This window comes from Lissotriton helveticus, chromosome 11 (assembly GCF_964261635.1).
Source record: "Lissotriton helveticus chromosome 11, aLisHel1.1, whole genome shotgun sequence".
Lineage (NCBI taxonomy): Eukaryota > Metazoa > Chordata > Amphibia > Caudata > Salamandridae > Lissotriton > Lissotriton helveticus.
The window spans coordinates 470,718,232-470,731,638 of NC_136072.1; positions in this window are offsets into that span (position 1 = coordinate 470,718,232).

Below are 13,407 nucleotides of genomic sequence, written 5' to 3' on the forward strand. Positions count from 1 at the left end.
AATAAATACTGATAAAACAAAGTATTTGGTGATGAACCCCCCGAAAAAACTTTGGCGCCCCCCAGCATTGAATCATGTCTCTCTGGAAAGGGTCACTGTGTTTGATTATTTAGGTATACGTATATCGGATACCATGCAGTGGACCCCGCATCTTTGCAAAATGCTGTTAACTCACAAGAGGGTTGCTGGGGCGCTGGTTAAGGAACAGCGCTCCTCTTCGATAAGGCCGATTGCCCCTGTTATTGACATTTATAAAGCAAAGGGAGTTAGCTCCGCTCTGTATGGGGCAGAGCTATGGGGCACCGCAAACATAGATCATCTGACTAGGTCCGCAAACAAGTTCTATAGGGACCTTATGTCACTCCCACAGAGCACCCCAATAATACCCTTATTGTTTGATTTAGGCTGTCGTTCTATTAATGATTTGGCAAAACTCCGGCCGTTGCTCTTATGGGCCCGACTGTGGCGAGTGCCTGAACTGGCAAAATATGCTAAAGGGTTATCAGAAGTAATGTCATTGCCAGGATGGTATAAAGTAAAGTGGTTGAAATATGTAAAAGCTTTACTTGGTGATTTGGGCCTTAGTGAAGCATGGGCTAGTAGGTCCTCCCCCCCCAAGGCAACCCTAAAGATCCTTTACTGGAATTGGGCTGCGTCCAGAATGAGTACTGATCATACTCTGGGTAGACTCACGGATGAGTTCTTGAAGTTTAAGGACTCTCCGTCTCGGGAACTTTATCTTGATATTGTCTGGAAGTCAGCTGATAGGGCTCTTTATTTTAGATTTAGGGTCGGAGCTCTTCCAGTGCGCGCCCTAACTGCTCGATGGAAACCCCCGGCCCAAACAACATCATTTTGCCCTATCTGTCCAACTAGAATAGAAACTGTGGCGCATTTCTTGTTTGTGTGCCCGGCGTATGCGCAGCCAAGGAAAAGGTGGCTCAAACCGTTATGTCGGCTGCTGGGTACTAGGTTTCATAATGAGGCACTGCACATTTTGACGGCAGACCCGCGGCCATTGTATGCTTGTGGCCTCTCTAAATTTTTATTATGGGCATGGTCCGTTAGAAATAAAAGGCTTAAGCAAAATGTTTAATCTGGATTTTTATACACTTCTCAAATATTGTTTTTAAACTCTTAGTATTGGATGTAAAAATTTGGTGTACATAGATTAATACTTGTTTTTAACTTCAAATGTGTTTTATAAAATATGTGATGCTTTTATGATATGTTTTTATCGAAATAAAGCCTTTCTGACTGACTGACTTTTAGAAAGTAGGTATTTTCTTGCTTAGCCATCCTGTGTGCCTCTGCTGAGTTGTGGATTGACTGTCTGGCTTTGAAGTGACAGGTGCTGTGGGTGTGCATTTTCTTCAGACAGCCACTGGGTGGGTCGAAGTGTGTCCTGCCTTTCCTGGATGAGTAAGGGCTGGTTTGAATAGACCTGGGCCGCATTTAGAGTAGTGGGAGGAGATTTCCTTGCACCTGAATGTGCATGGTCTGCCTTGGACAATGCTGTCTCCACCGCCTTCCGGGAAGCTGGGCCAGAGAGGACCAAACTGGTTTGAACTGAGCACAGACACACTCTGCCCAAGTGAACAAAGAGAAATGCAGTATAAATATTGGGGCCCAGACCGCAGAACTTTAGAACTCGCTTGGATCAAGGAACCTGCCAAGAAGAAGAGCTGGAAGAACTGCCAGGAGGAGTACTGCACCTTTGCTGTGTTGTTGCTTTGCTGGGTTAGCCAACAGTTGTTGCTTCTGCCTTGGGCAGTGAAAGGACTGGACTGAACTTTCTTTACTTGTTGCTGAGTATCACCAAGGGTGTAAAGTAGAGCTTTCCTCCTGTTCACGAAGTCTCAGGGACAGCAAAGACTTCACTTAACTCTGGGTACCACCTCTGGAATTATGGTTTTAGTTGCACAGAGGGGGAAGGCAGCCGACACCGTCACCGACACTACTGCGGACTCCGTGTCCTGAAGGCACCGCAGAGGGAACCGCCGCACTTCGTACCACAACCCTATTCTCATCAACAACGACGACTGTCACCGAGTCGCTGCTTGCACCGTGACCTGTGGGCACCGCACTCTGCACCGCCTTGCTTCACTCTGCAATCTAGTCTCACTGACGATGTCTCTGCCTACTGACAGCGACACCTGTGGCCACACCACGGTTTTGGGGCACCACTCGTAAGTCACATGACGCACCACCCCGTCCCACACCGCAGTCTGAGCCAACCGTCAGCTTCTCCCAACAACCAGCACTGTCGCTTGCACCGTGACCTGTCAGCACCGTCAAGAGCACTGCCTCACTCTGCACCACAGCCCTGGTCTCAACAATGCCGCTGGATAACCATCACGAGCTGCTGCCTGCACCGCGACTTGAAGGCACTGCACACCGCACCGCTGCGCTTCACATCACAACTGCAATGGTTGCCACGACCGGCCCGCTCCAACGCGGTCGTCCGGAGCCAAAGGTATTGTTTATGAGTCTGCTGACACTAACTGCTGTAAGCACTGACGCGGTCGGCCAGCACTGTTGGATTCTGTTGTTTTCAGCACCCAGGTAGCTTCAGACTGAGCTACCGACTTCAAGGAACTGCATATTTGAGTCATACTTGCAAAGTGCCTATTTTTGATTACTGTATGTTGGTCTTTTATTGTTTTGGTCTTGTTTGCACATATAAATATGGGTTATTTTTCTAAAACTGGTGTGGTGTCCCCTTTGAAGTGTTTTCACTGTATTACTGTTGGTTATGTGCAAATGCTTTACACACTTGCCATGAGATGAGCCTGACTGCTCGTGCCAAGCTACCAACGGGGGTGAGGAGGGGTTATTTCAGGAAAATTTCCCCCGTATCCTGACTAGAAGGAAGGGTCCCTATTTGGACAAAGGTGCAAACCATTGGCAACTAGAGACCCCCCTTTCTAACAACACATTTGTGAGTTACACCCACATATGAGCTTTTGGAGATTGAAGTTTAATTTTTTCTGTTTAAATTATTATTTCCTAGTCAGGAAGCACTCAATTCCCAAGTCAAAGTAGGTGACTAGTGGTCCTGTAATAGCCAGAATTCGGTGGTCGGAGATCTCTAGACCCTACAAGCAAACCCAGCACCTTAAAAAGGGTGCCTGATGACCACATACTACTAAGTTAGAACTGATCACCCACCCACTATTTCAATACCTTCTTGCCTTGATTGATTCTTCACAGAACAACCTTTATTTAAAAGACAATTGCTTTTTACCAAGATCACCAGCCTCAGATAAACTAATCCAGAGTACAGGAAATCTCTTGGATAAGCTGAAAAAACCAATTGCAGCACGAGACAAAAGATCACTGTTACGGCTATAAAAACTGTAAACCTCACCGTAACTGACTGAACAAGATTGTAATGTCAAAGTCGGACCTGAGTGGGCTTTCTAAATTACAACTTATGGTCTTAAACATAAGACTACTGAACACCCCATTCCCTGTAGAGCATTGATTGGAGGTCTAAAGGCTTTTGTTGGAGAAGAAATGATCAGTGGAGAAAGTGTGTGAGACCTATGTTGTAGTTATCTTCATCTCCATATTAGAATACATTGTTCCACAGATTCATAGTGAGAATGCTCTGGGCTGTTTCTTCCAATTTAACTCTGGTCAGTAGACTTTGACAATACCCTGAGAGGTAAAGGGCTTACCAACAATTTAAATCTCTAGGAACAGTGTGATCATTAGGACCACACAATAAAAGTCTGAGGGCCCCATTCACAGAACTAACTTAAGACAAAATCCTAAACTTACTACTTTTGGTATTCACATTTAGTAAAAGTAAAGTTAGAATTTTGTCTTAGGTCTGTCTTAAGTCTGTCCTAAGTTTGTCTAAAGTTTGTCTAAAGTTTGTCTTAAGTCTGTCTTAAGTCTGTCCTAAGTTTGTCCTAAGTCTGTCTTAAGTCTGTCCTACTACTTTTGGTATTCACAGAAGGCATTTAGTAGTAGTAAAGTTAGGATTTTGTCTTAAGTTTGACTTAAGTTTGACTTAAGACAGACTTAAGACAGACTCAAGACAGTCTTAAGACAGTCTTAAGACAAACTTAAGACAAACTTAAGACAAACTTAAGACAAACTTAGGACAGACTTAAGACAGACTTAAGACAGACTTAAGACAAACTTAAGACAAACTTAAGACAAACTTAGGACAGACTTAAGACAGACTTAAGACCTACTTAAGACAGACTTAAGTCAAAATCCTAACTCTACTACTACTAAATGCCTTCTGTGAATACCAAATGTAGTAAGTTTAGGATTTTGTCTTCAGTTGGTTCTGTGAATCGGGCCCTATGTCAATAACTTAAAGTTAAGAAGGTTTATTACGGACTCAAAACCAGGCTGAAATATATCATTCTCAAGAACATCCTGTCGAAGTACAAAATAAAGATCAAAGCGTGGTATAATATTAGTTCTCAACAGCAAAGAACATATAAGGATTTCTGGTGCAGCAATGCACAGAATAAGAGTTTGATGACTAGACAAATGGTTTAGATCCTTCTCCCCATACATTGATAGGATTTGCAACATCTACTAAACCCTACACTAAACTAAAGATAGGGGAAACTATTGAATCAGGAAGCAAGAAAGGTGTCAGCATTAGAACCTCTGTAGAAGTTCTTTAGGTAAGAAATCATGTGGTGCAGAGAAAGAATATCCAGGTAAAAATATCGAATTGCACAAATATCGTGGTAAAAATATTGTGGGTCAGGAATATCTACAGTAAAATCCTCGTGGTCAAGAATATCGATTTATTTTGGACTTTTTTCATTAGGTTTTTATTGCGTTCTTAAAAAAAACTAATATAAACTTCTCAGGTTACTGAAGTGCACTACTTGCCAGTGCATGGTATACATATTTATAATACAAAGTACAATACAATACATTTCTCTTTGTCATATAGGTGGAGTAAATTGAGTTACACAGCGGTGGTAGATTTCAAATTTGGATTAGATCTTAAATAGTCCGTTAGGGGTGTCCAATATTCTTTAGGCCTGGACATTGCTGGAAGTTCTTCCTTGTATGTTTGCAGAGTGTCTCTACAATTAGCCATATCTATTAACCATTGTTTTCTTCTAGAAGAATGTTTGCTGTCCCAGTGTATGGAGATCCTTCTTTTTGCCAGTTGTAACGCTATGGCACATAGTTTGCGTTTTACAGAATGTAATTGTTGCACTAGACCTAATAGACAGGTTGGCACTGAGCATTCTATTTTTGTTTCCAATACATGACTCAGTGTTTCCGTTATGTCCTCCCAGTATTTGCTAATTTTGCCGCACCTCCATGCCAAATGCATGAAGTCAGCATTTTCTTCCCCACATCGCCGGCAGCGTGCATGGTCTCTGAGGCCACATTTCTGCAATTTAAGTGGCGTGTGGTATGTTTGATGTATGTAATTATAATGGATTATGCGCAGGTTGCCATTTGGGATAAGCATTGCTGTTAATGCACAGCAATTGTGCCAGTCCTCTTTGCTTAAAGGCACCTCTAAGTGGGCGATCCAACGCTCTTGTGCTTTACTAGTATCACCCACTATATCCTCTTGCAGGAGCTTGTATAATTTGGACACCATATGCGCATTACTTGGATTTGTGATAAGCATTTGTAGCGCTGCCAGAGGCGGTGGCTCATTTGGAAATGTCGGGTATAGAGATCGAATTGCAACCCTCAGTCAGTGATATGCTAATTTAACTAAAAGTGTTTGGTTCTTTATGTAGTTGAGGTCAGTATTATCTATAAATTTACCCTCAATATATAGGTCCCCCATAGTGTCTATTACGACTTGTTGCAGCATTGACATGTCATCTTCAGTTTGTGTCACGGACAGTGCACGGTGTTGCTGCAGGGGCAGTGCTGCCGCATAGAGTGGAACCATTCACGCCAATGTTCCCATGCGTTGCCATGCCGAGTTCATACCTTTGATGGTATTGATTTCGTGCTTACCTATGTGTGTGGGCTGGTGCAGCAATATGCAGCGTAGTGGGATCGGGTGTGCATCCCCATCTTCCACAGCCACATGTGGCATATAGCGTATCGGGTGAAACTAATAGTGCGCATATTGCGCCTGGGTGTAGAGATAATAGAGTAGAAAATTTGGCACCACACATCCCCCTTTGTGGTATGGTAGTGTCAATGTACGTAGTTCAATGCGAGCCTGTTTTCCCACCCATTTGAGCCTGGTTACGTTTGTGGTTAATCTCTTAAAAACTGTCACTGGTCGTGGTATTGGGATGTCGTTAAAGAGATAAGTGATTTTAGGAAGAATAACCATTTTAATAATGCTAAGGACAGTGGTAGTTCGATCCAACGGTCACTCTGTTCTTCAATCTTAGTCATCACTGTCCCATAATTCTTCCTAATTACTGTCTCTGGGTCCCTATGGTACCAGATGCCCAAATATTTTACAGGGTCTGTTTGCCATTCTAGCGAGAATTCTATTGGATGCGGTTTAGTGATATCTGTTAGGGGGAGTTTCGTGGATTTGCTTCAGTTGCTTTGGAGTCCAGACTGTGGGCCAAATTTGACATATTTTCGTAATAGTGGAGATAAGTTAGCGCAAGGTTCACGTACAAACAGCACCATATCGTCCGCATACATTGATATGCCTATTGGACGCTGAGAAAAGTATAGTGCCATATTTGCATGTCTCTGTCGTATTTTGCACCCCAATGGCTCCATTGCTATGGCGAATAGCAATGGTGATAGTGGGCACGCTTGTTGCGTTCTGCGCTGTATTTGTATTGTGCCTGATACATGTTGATTTACTTTTATACACGCCACCGGTTTGGTATATAGGATCTTGATCCATGTCATTAAGCTAGGAGGGAGCCCCATTTTTTGCATCACTGTGAAGACATATTATTTCCATTCCATAGAGTCAAATGCTTTCAGCATCCAATAACACTGCCGCCACCTCCAGCTCTGGATTAAGTTGATGGGAGAGAGAAAACAGGGTACGAATATTGTACGCAGTTGATCTATTGGATATGAAGCCTGATTGATCTGGCAATATTATACTTTGCATAGGGGGATGAAGTCTTGTGGCTATAATTTTTACTAAGATTTCAGTGTCTGTATTTATTAAAGATAGAGGACGGTAGGATTCACTGTTGACAGGGTCTTTATCCGGTTTTAATAGGGCTATTATTAATATTTCCCGTAGTGTAGGTGAGAGTATTTGTTTATCATGTGCGTCTCTATACATTTCCACCAAGTATGGGCACAGTATTTCTACATACTCTTTATAAAATTCCCCGTAAACCCGTCAGGACCTGGGGCTTTTCCATTGGGGAGCGTTTTGATAGCTTCTGTCACCTCTTTGACTGTGATCAGTTGCGTAAGATATTCACATTGGATATCAGAAAACCAGGCTATGGCTATATCTTCTAAGAATTCAAGACTTTCGTGGATTGTGGCCGTGCCACGTGTCACATACAGGTCCGCATACGTTGACATGAAGGCTATTAGGACATTCGCTGTAGCATTATGATGGACTCCATGCGCATCCCGAATGTGAGTTACAATGTGTGCTTTTGCCTTGCATATTTTTTGTGCCAATACTCACCTGATCTGCCTCCCTCCCCATAAGCTCGAGCTATTGGACGCTGTGATAGGTATGTAATCTCGCTTTCTGCGAGTTCTTGATATTCAGATAGTACTTCTTTTATGTCAGCGCGGCTGCATTACTTGTTCGCTCGAACTCCGTTTCTAATTGCCTGAGTTCGTTTTCACATTTGTTCAGTTGAGTGCGTATATCTAGCAGAATTCCAGCATTCGTACTTATACAGACACCACGTATGATGGCTTTAAAAGCCTCCCACAACACACTGGCATCTTCTACATTTTCTTTATTCAATTGAAAATATTGTTCTATTACAGCGCATATCGTGGAGTAATAGAGTGAGTCTCATAATGCCTTGGCATTAAAGCGCCATATAAAGGGTGGCGGGTGTAGTTGGGTAGGTCTAGAGTAATTAATACCGGGTTATGATCAGATAATGTTTTCGGGAGTTGCTGTACTTCACGTGTCCACGTGCCAGTCGTTGCCAACCAATAATCTATCCACGACCAGCTATTATGGACGTGGATGTATGTGTGCCCTCCAGTTTGTGCGGATTGTGTAATCGCCATACAGTCACTATTCCAAATTTGTGCATGCCATCCTACACTACTCTATCTGCCTGTTTGTGGGGTTCTTTTGTTATGCCCGATCTATCCTGTGTATCTTTAAGGGAAATGTTAAGATATCCACCCCAAAGTATTTCTATAGGTGGCAAGTCCCTCAATATTTCACAGATAGTCCTGATAAAGTCGGGATCATCTATGTTTGGGCCATAGGTGTTCACCAGTCCCACTCTGATCCCCGTAAGTGCCCTGTGACTATAATAAATCTACTCTGATCATCTGAGATTGTTTGGTCTACAATAAATTGCGTCCCTTTTTTTATAAGTATGATAACGCCCCTAGAATAAGATGAGTAGGATGATGTCAGTATAGTGTCTTCCCATTTCCCCCCAATGTGCAATTTGATGCATGTCTAAATATACAAAGCTCTGTCTCATTTTCCGCGCGTTGTTGAGCCCCCGTACATTCAACGTTAGTGTATGAATCAGTGACGTTCTCTTGTTATGTTCCATTCCCAAATGGAAATCGATTAATATGAAAGCGTAATAGGCTCATACCCATGCTCATTACGTAGCCTGAATGGTGATATCCTATGCCCCAATATGCAGTATTTCTCACTGTTACATACAGTTTAGCATCCCAATTATGCCTAAGACATACCCATTTAAACAACAAGAGTAACATTTCAACTTGTACGGGGAGTACCCACAGGGGGGCTGCTAGGTGCTCGCATTTATACCCGCTAAGCGGATGTGGCCGGAGTGAACGTATTGTATTCGGCTACCATATTAAACATAGACTTATGACATTTTTAGGGTCCAATTGCAGTGTTGTATACATTCGCTACCTATGTATGTTGGACTTAGTATCAGCAGGTAAGTTGTGTAGTACATTACTTGTTTTGACCCATATGTATAGGCATTCATGGCTATATACAATTACACAGTGGTTGGTAGTGCACTACAGTAATCGTTCTGCTATCTTACATTATTAGACCAGTAATATATGGTACTTCTTAGTCCTTACATGGAGGCATATGTAATGTCCCATTGTCCATGCATGTTCATTAGTATAGTCCATACATTTGTAGGGTGTACATCCTACCTTGAGTAGCTCTGGTCCGGATGTCACCTGTCCACTTTCAGCAGTTCGCCTGAAATGACTCAGTCTTACCGTTTGGTGCAGTTTTTCCACAGTCCGATTGTGAAGAGCAGAGTGTATGTTCTGTAGGTTTCCTTTTGGTGGTTGTGTGCTTTATGAAATCGTGAATGGCTTTCGGCGTAGTCAGTATTCTTGATTGTCTCTCGTAAGTGACTCGCAGTCGTGCAGGATATAGCATTGCATACATTATGCCCATGTCGCTGAGTTTTTTTTTCACTGATGCAAATTCCTTACGCGCTGTTTGTACTGCTAAAGTAAAGTGAGGGTAAAAAGCGACACGGTAATTTTGATACGTAATCTGCTGTATGTCTTGCGCTAGGCTTAAGATCATGTCTCTATCCCTATAATTCAATATTCGGGATATATTTGGCCATGGTAGAGCTCCTGGTGGTGTTTTTTGTGCCAAAGATCGATGTACACGTTCAATGATAAGTAGTGGGGGGGGGGAAACTGTCTGCTCCGAAAATGTCGCGTAACATGTCTTCGACGAAGGTTTCTAAGCGTCCGGTGTTTGCGCTTTCCTTTATTCCCATTATTCATATGTTATTCTGGCCAGATCTCGCCTCTAATTCTTCATTTTTGTTTTTAATGACTTCCAGTAGTTTTTCCATTATGGTGCATTTTTGGACTGTGGCGCCGTATTCGTCTTCGACCGCGGATATTCGCTGTTCCGCTGCTTCTAAGTGCTCACCTTGTTTATCAAGCTTTGTAGCCATGTTGTCCACTCGCAGCGTAAGCGTGTCAATTTTGCCATCGATGGCTTGTAAACTTAGTTGGATGGTGCTCAATGCTGGTTCCATGTTTGAGTCTTCGGCGTGCTCCGAGTCCAATTCGGTATCAGAATGTGCTGAAGCTGTCCTGGGTGTGCGGCTAGCGTCAAATGATATTTTAGGTTGGTGTTTGTCTGCTTTGCCCATTTTGATGAAGGCGTGCCGCGGTATGTATATGGTGGGCTGCCACTTTGTTGTTGAACCACGGTCTGTGTTTCGTGTTGTTGCCGAGTTCAGCAGTGTCTGTCTTAATGTAGTATGGTGGGCACACTTCGTGCAGCACGCAGCGCTATATCCAGGGCAAGTACGCTCCACAGTATTCCTACTTATTGGTAGCTGGAGTCACTGCAGTGCGGTAATGTGTGCTTCTGAAATAGTTGCCTCAGAATCTTTCTAAGTTACTGCGGTGTAGCCTCTGTCATTACACGTACACTGAGAAGCTGCCCAGGCCTCGTTCCACCATCCTCGTTTCGTTGCGGGCTACCTAGCCATGTGGTTTGACAGGGCACAGCGCATTCTACAGTGTTATATCCCCTGTCCGTGCTCAGAATGTAGCATTTGCCTTTTCAAATGCTGTGCTTTCTACGAGCGCTGGGTGCCGTGTTCATACACTCGCTCTTGTAGTTTCCGCAGTTGCCGACCACGCACCATTCAAACTTGTGTTTGTTGGGAGTGCCGCTCCATCTCATTAAAATTGTGCTGCTCGCTGCCGCCATTTGCTTTCTCCGTCAACGCAGCCTCTTGCTTTGCATAGTGATTGGTTCTACGATACTGGTGCGTGTAACTGACGTTCTGCAACAGCAGACTTTCATCAAGGTGCTCAGTACTTTACCCCTTTAAACTCACTGTGGATAGTTGCACTGGGAGGGCGGTAAGAGCTTGATGATCTCCTCGCTGGTTCAACACGCATTTGGAGCCGCCATCTTGAGTTGAGCTCCGGTCCCGGAGCGCGCTGAATGCAAGTTAGTTTTCCTGCCTATGTACGCGTTAAAAGCGTCCTCCGCTTACATATACCGATAGTGCTGATGTTCCGATAATCCATTTCATGCGTTTGGCATATTTTTGGGTGCGGTCTGCGCTCTTTTCAGTCGTATAGTAATTCCAGCCTGCGGAGCTGCACTATTGCGCATCCATCTCAACGCGCCCTCTAGCGCCCCCAAGAATATCAATTTTAGGTAAGTAATATCGATGTAAAAAATATCGAAGTCTTTAATATCGTTTGTAAAAATATAGTTGTTGAAAATATCGAGTTTTTATTACTGTTATGTATTTTAGTATATATTTTATATGTGTGATGTTTGTTTTTTGTATAAGAATTGTTTGTATTTTTATTATATGTGTTAAAATTTAAACAGTTAATAATTTATTTTATTGAATGTTGCGTTTTTATTTACGCAGCGGGTTGTGTGTTTATAGGGGATCAGGGTGGGAAGTAATTTAATGATATAAGTTGTATTGATTATTTATAGTAGTTATTCATTTCTTTTGATTGAATTTTACGTTTTTAGTTCCGTAGCGGATGGTGGGTTTATAGGGGAATAAGGTGGGAAGTAATTTCATTATATAACATTTATTGAATAATTTGTATCTACTAATATTTGTTTAATTGTGATGTTATAGTGTTAAATGTGTAAATTAATTGATTAATAATTGTTTAATGATTCGTTGTTAATTAATTTAAATTAATTAATTAGTGATTAATTATGGTAATTGTGTAATTAATTGTAGGTGTGTTTTGTGGTGTTTATAGATGTAAATGGTGTGAAGGGTGGGAAGTCTATTTTTATTGATGAATTATTAATTAGTTGTTAATTAATTTAAATTAGTTAATGAGTAATTAATGATGGTAATTGTGTATTTAATTGTAGTTTTTGTCTCGTGTTTATAGGTCGTAATGGTGGGAAGGGTGGGAAGTAATTTTTTCTATTGATGAATTATTAATTAGTTGTTAATTAATAAAACTGGATAATTAGTAAATACTTATGGTATTTGTGTAATTAATTTTATGTTAGTGCGGTGTTCATAGGTGGGAAGGGTGGGAAGTAATTGATTTTTTATTGATAAATTATTAATTAGTTGTTAATTTAAATTAGTTAATTAGTATTTAATTATGGTAATTGTGTAATTAATTTTAGGTGTGTGTTGTGGTGTTTATAGGTATAAATGGTGTGAAGGGTGGAAAGTAATTTCTTTTTTATTTATGAATGATTAATTATTTGTTAATTAATTTAATTTAATCAATTAGTAATTAATAATCATAAATGTGTAATTAATTTTAGGTGTGTGTTGTGGATATTGCAGTGTTAAAGTATGTTTACTCAATGAATGTTTATTATCTTTTTTATTATTAATATATGTTAAATTCATTATTAATTATGTTAATTATGGACTTTCATTTCAATAAAAATGTTAATGTCTTTTTTTATTGGTGTGGTGTTATAGGGTAGGAAATAAAATAAATGCATTTATGTTTTAAATAATTTGTTTGTATGTGAATATTTGTTCCTTTTAAATAAATATTGTTTATAAATGTATTTATTATTGTTTTTATATCATATTGGTAGGTTTTTAGGTTTCGGAACTGCGAACAGATCGCGAAGCGATCTTTCGTTCCGAGACTCTATTGCAATCATTTCTGCTTTCAAGGAGTCAAGTGAGACAGGAGATAAGTGAGGTGCACGCGCAACCTTGGAACTGGGATCAGGTCGCGCGCGCTTCCTGTCTCCCATGGCTCCTTGGAAGCAGACTCACACGCACGCACACACACACATACAGACCCCCTCCTCGCCGCGCATACACACACGCACGCACACACAGAGACCCCCCCTTCCTACCTCGTCTCGGCGTGTCTTCGCGCTCCCTTGTTTAAATATGGTGACGTTCGCCAAATGAGGGTGAGCACTGGGCAGACTGTCTTGCACAAGGACGAGCAGGTGCACAGTGGTCTACAGGCCCCCAACAAGACACCAAGCGCCTAAGGAGGGGCACCCTCTCTCAACAGAACTCGGTTCCGGCCGCGGAGGAGCAGGAGCTCCGGAGCTCCTCCGCAGCTGCCCTACCTAATTGCCGATCCCGATCTCTAATCTGGGCCCCCGGCACTGCATACTGCGTCGGAACACCCGGTGCCTGCAGTGAGATGGGAGCGGGATGCGGGCGAGGGCGCTAAGCGGAGGGGCGGAGCAACCGGCGGGGGTCTGCCTCGGCTCCCGGTCCACGCTCTGCTCCGGCACGGCTCCTGGTCACTGGAGAGCATTCTCCTCGACACCGATGCTCCCTACCTGAACCAGAGAGTGTGGGGCACTTGCAGGGCTGCTCTGCTGAT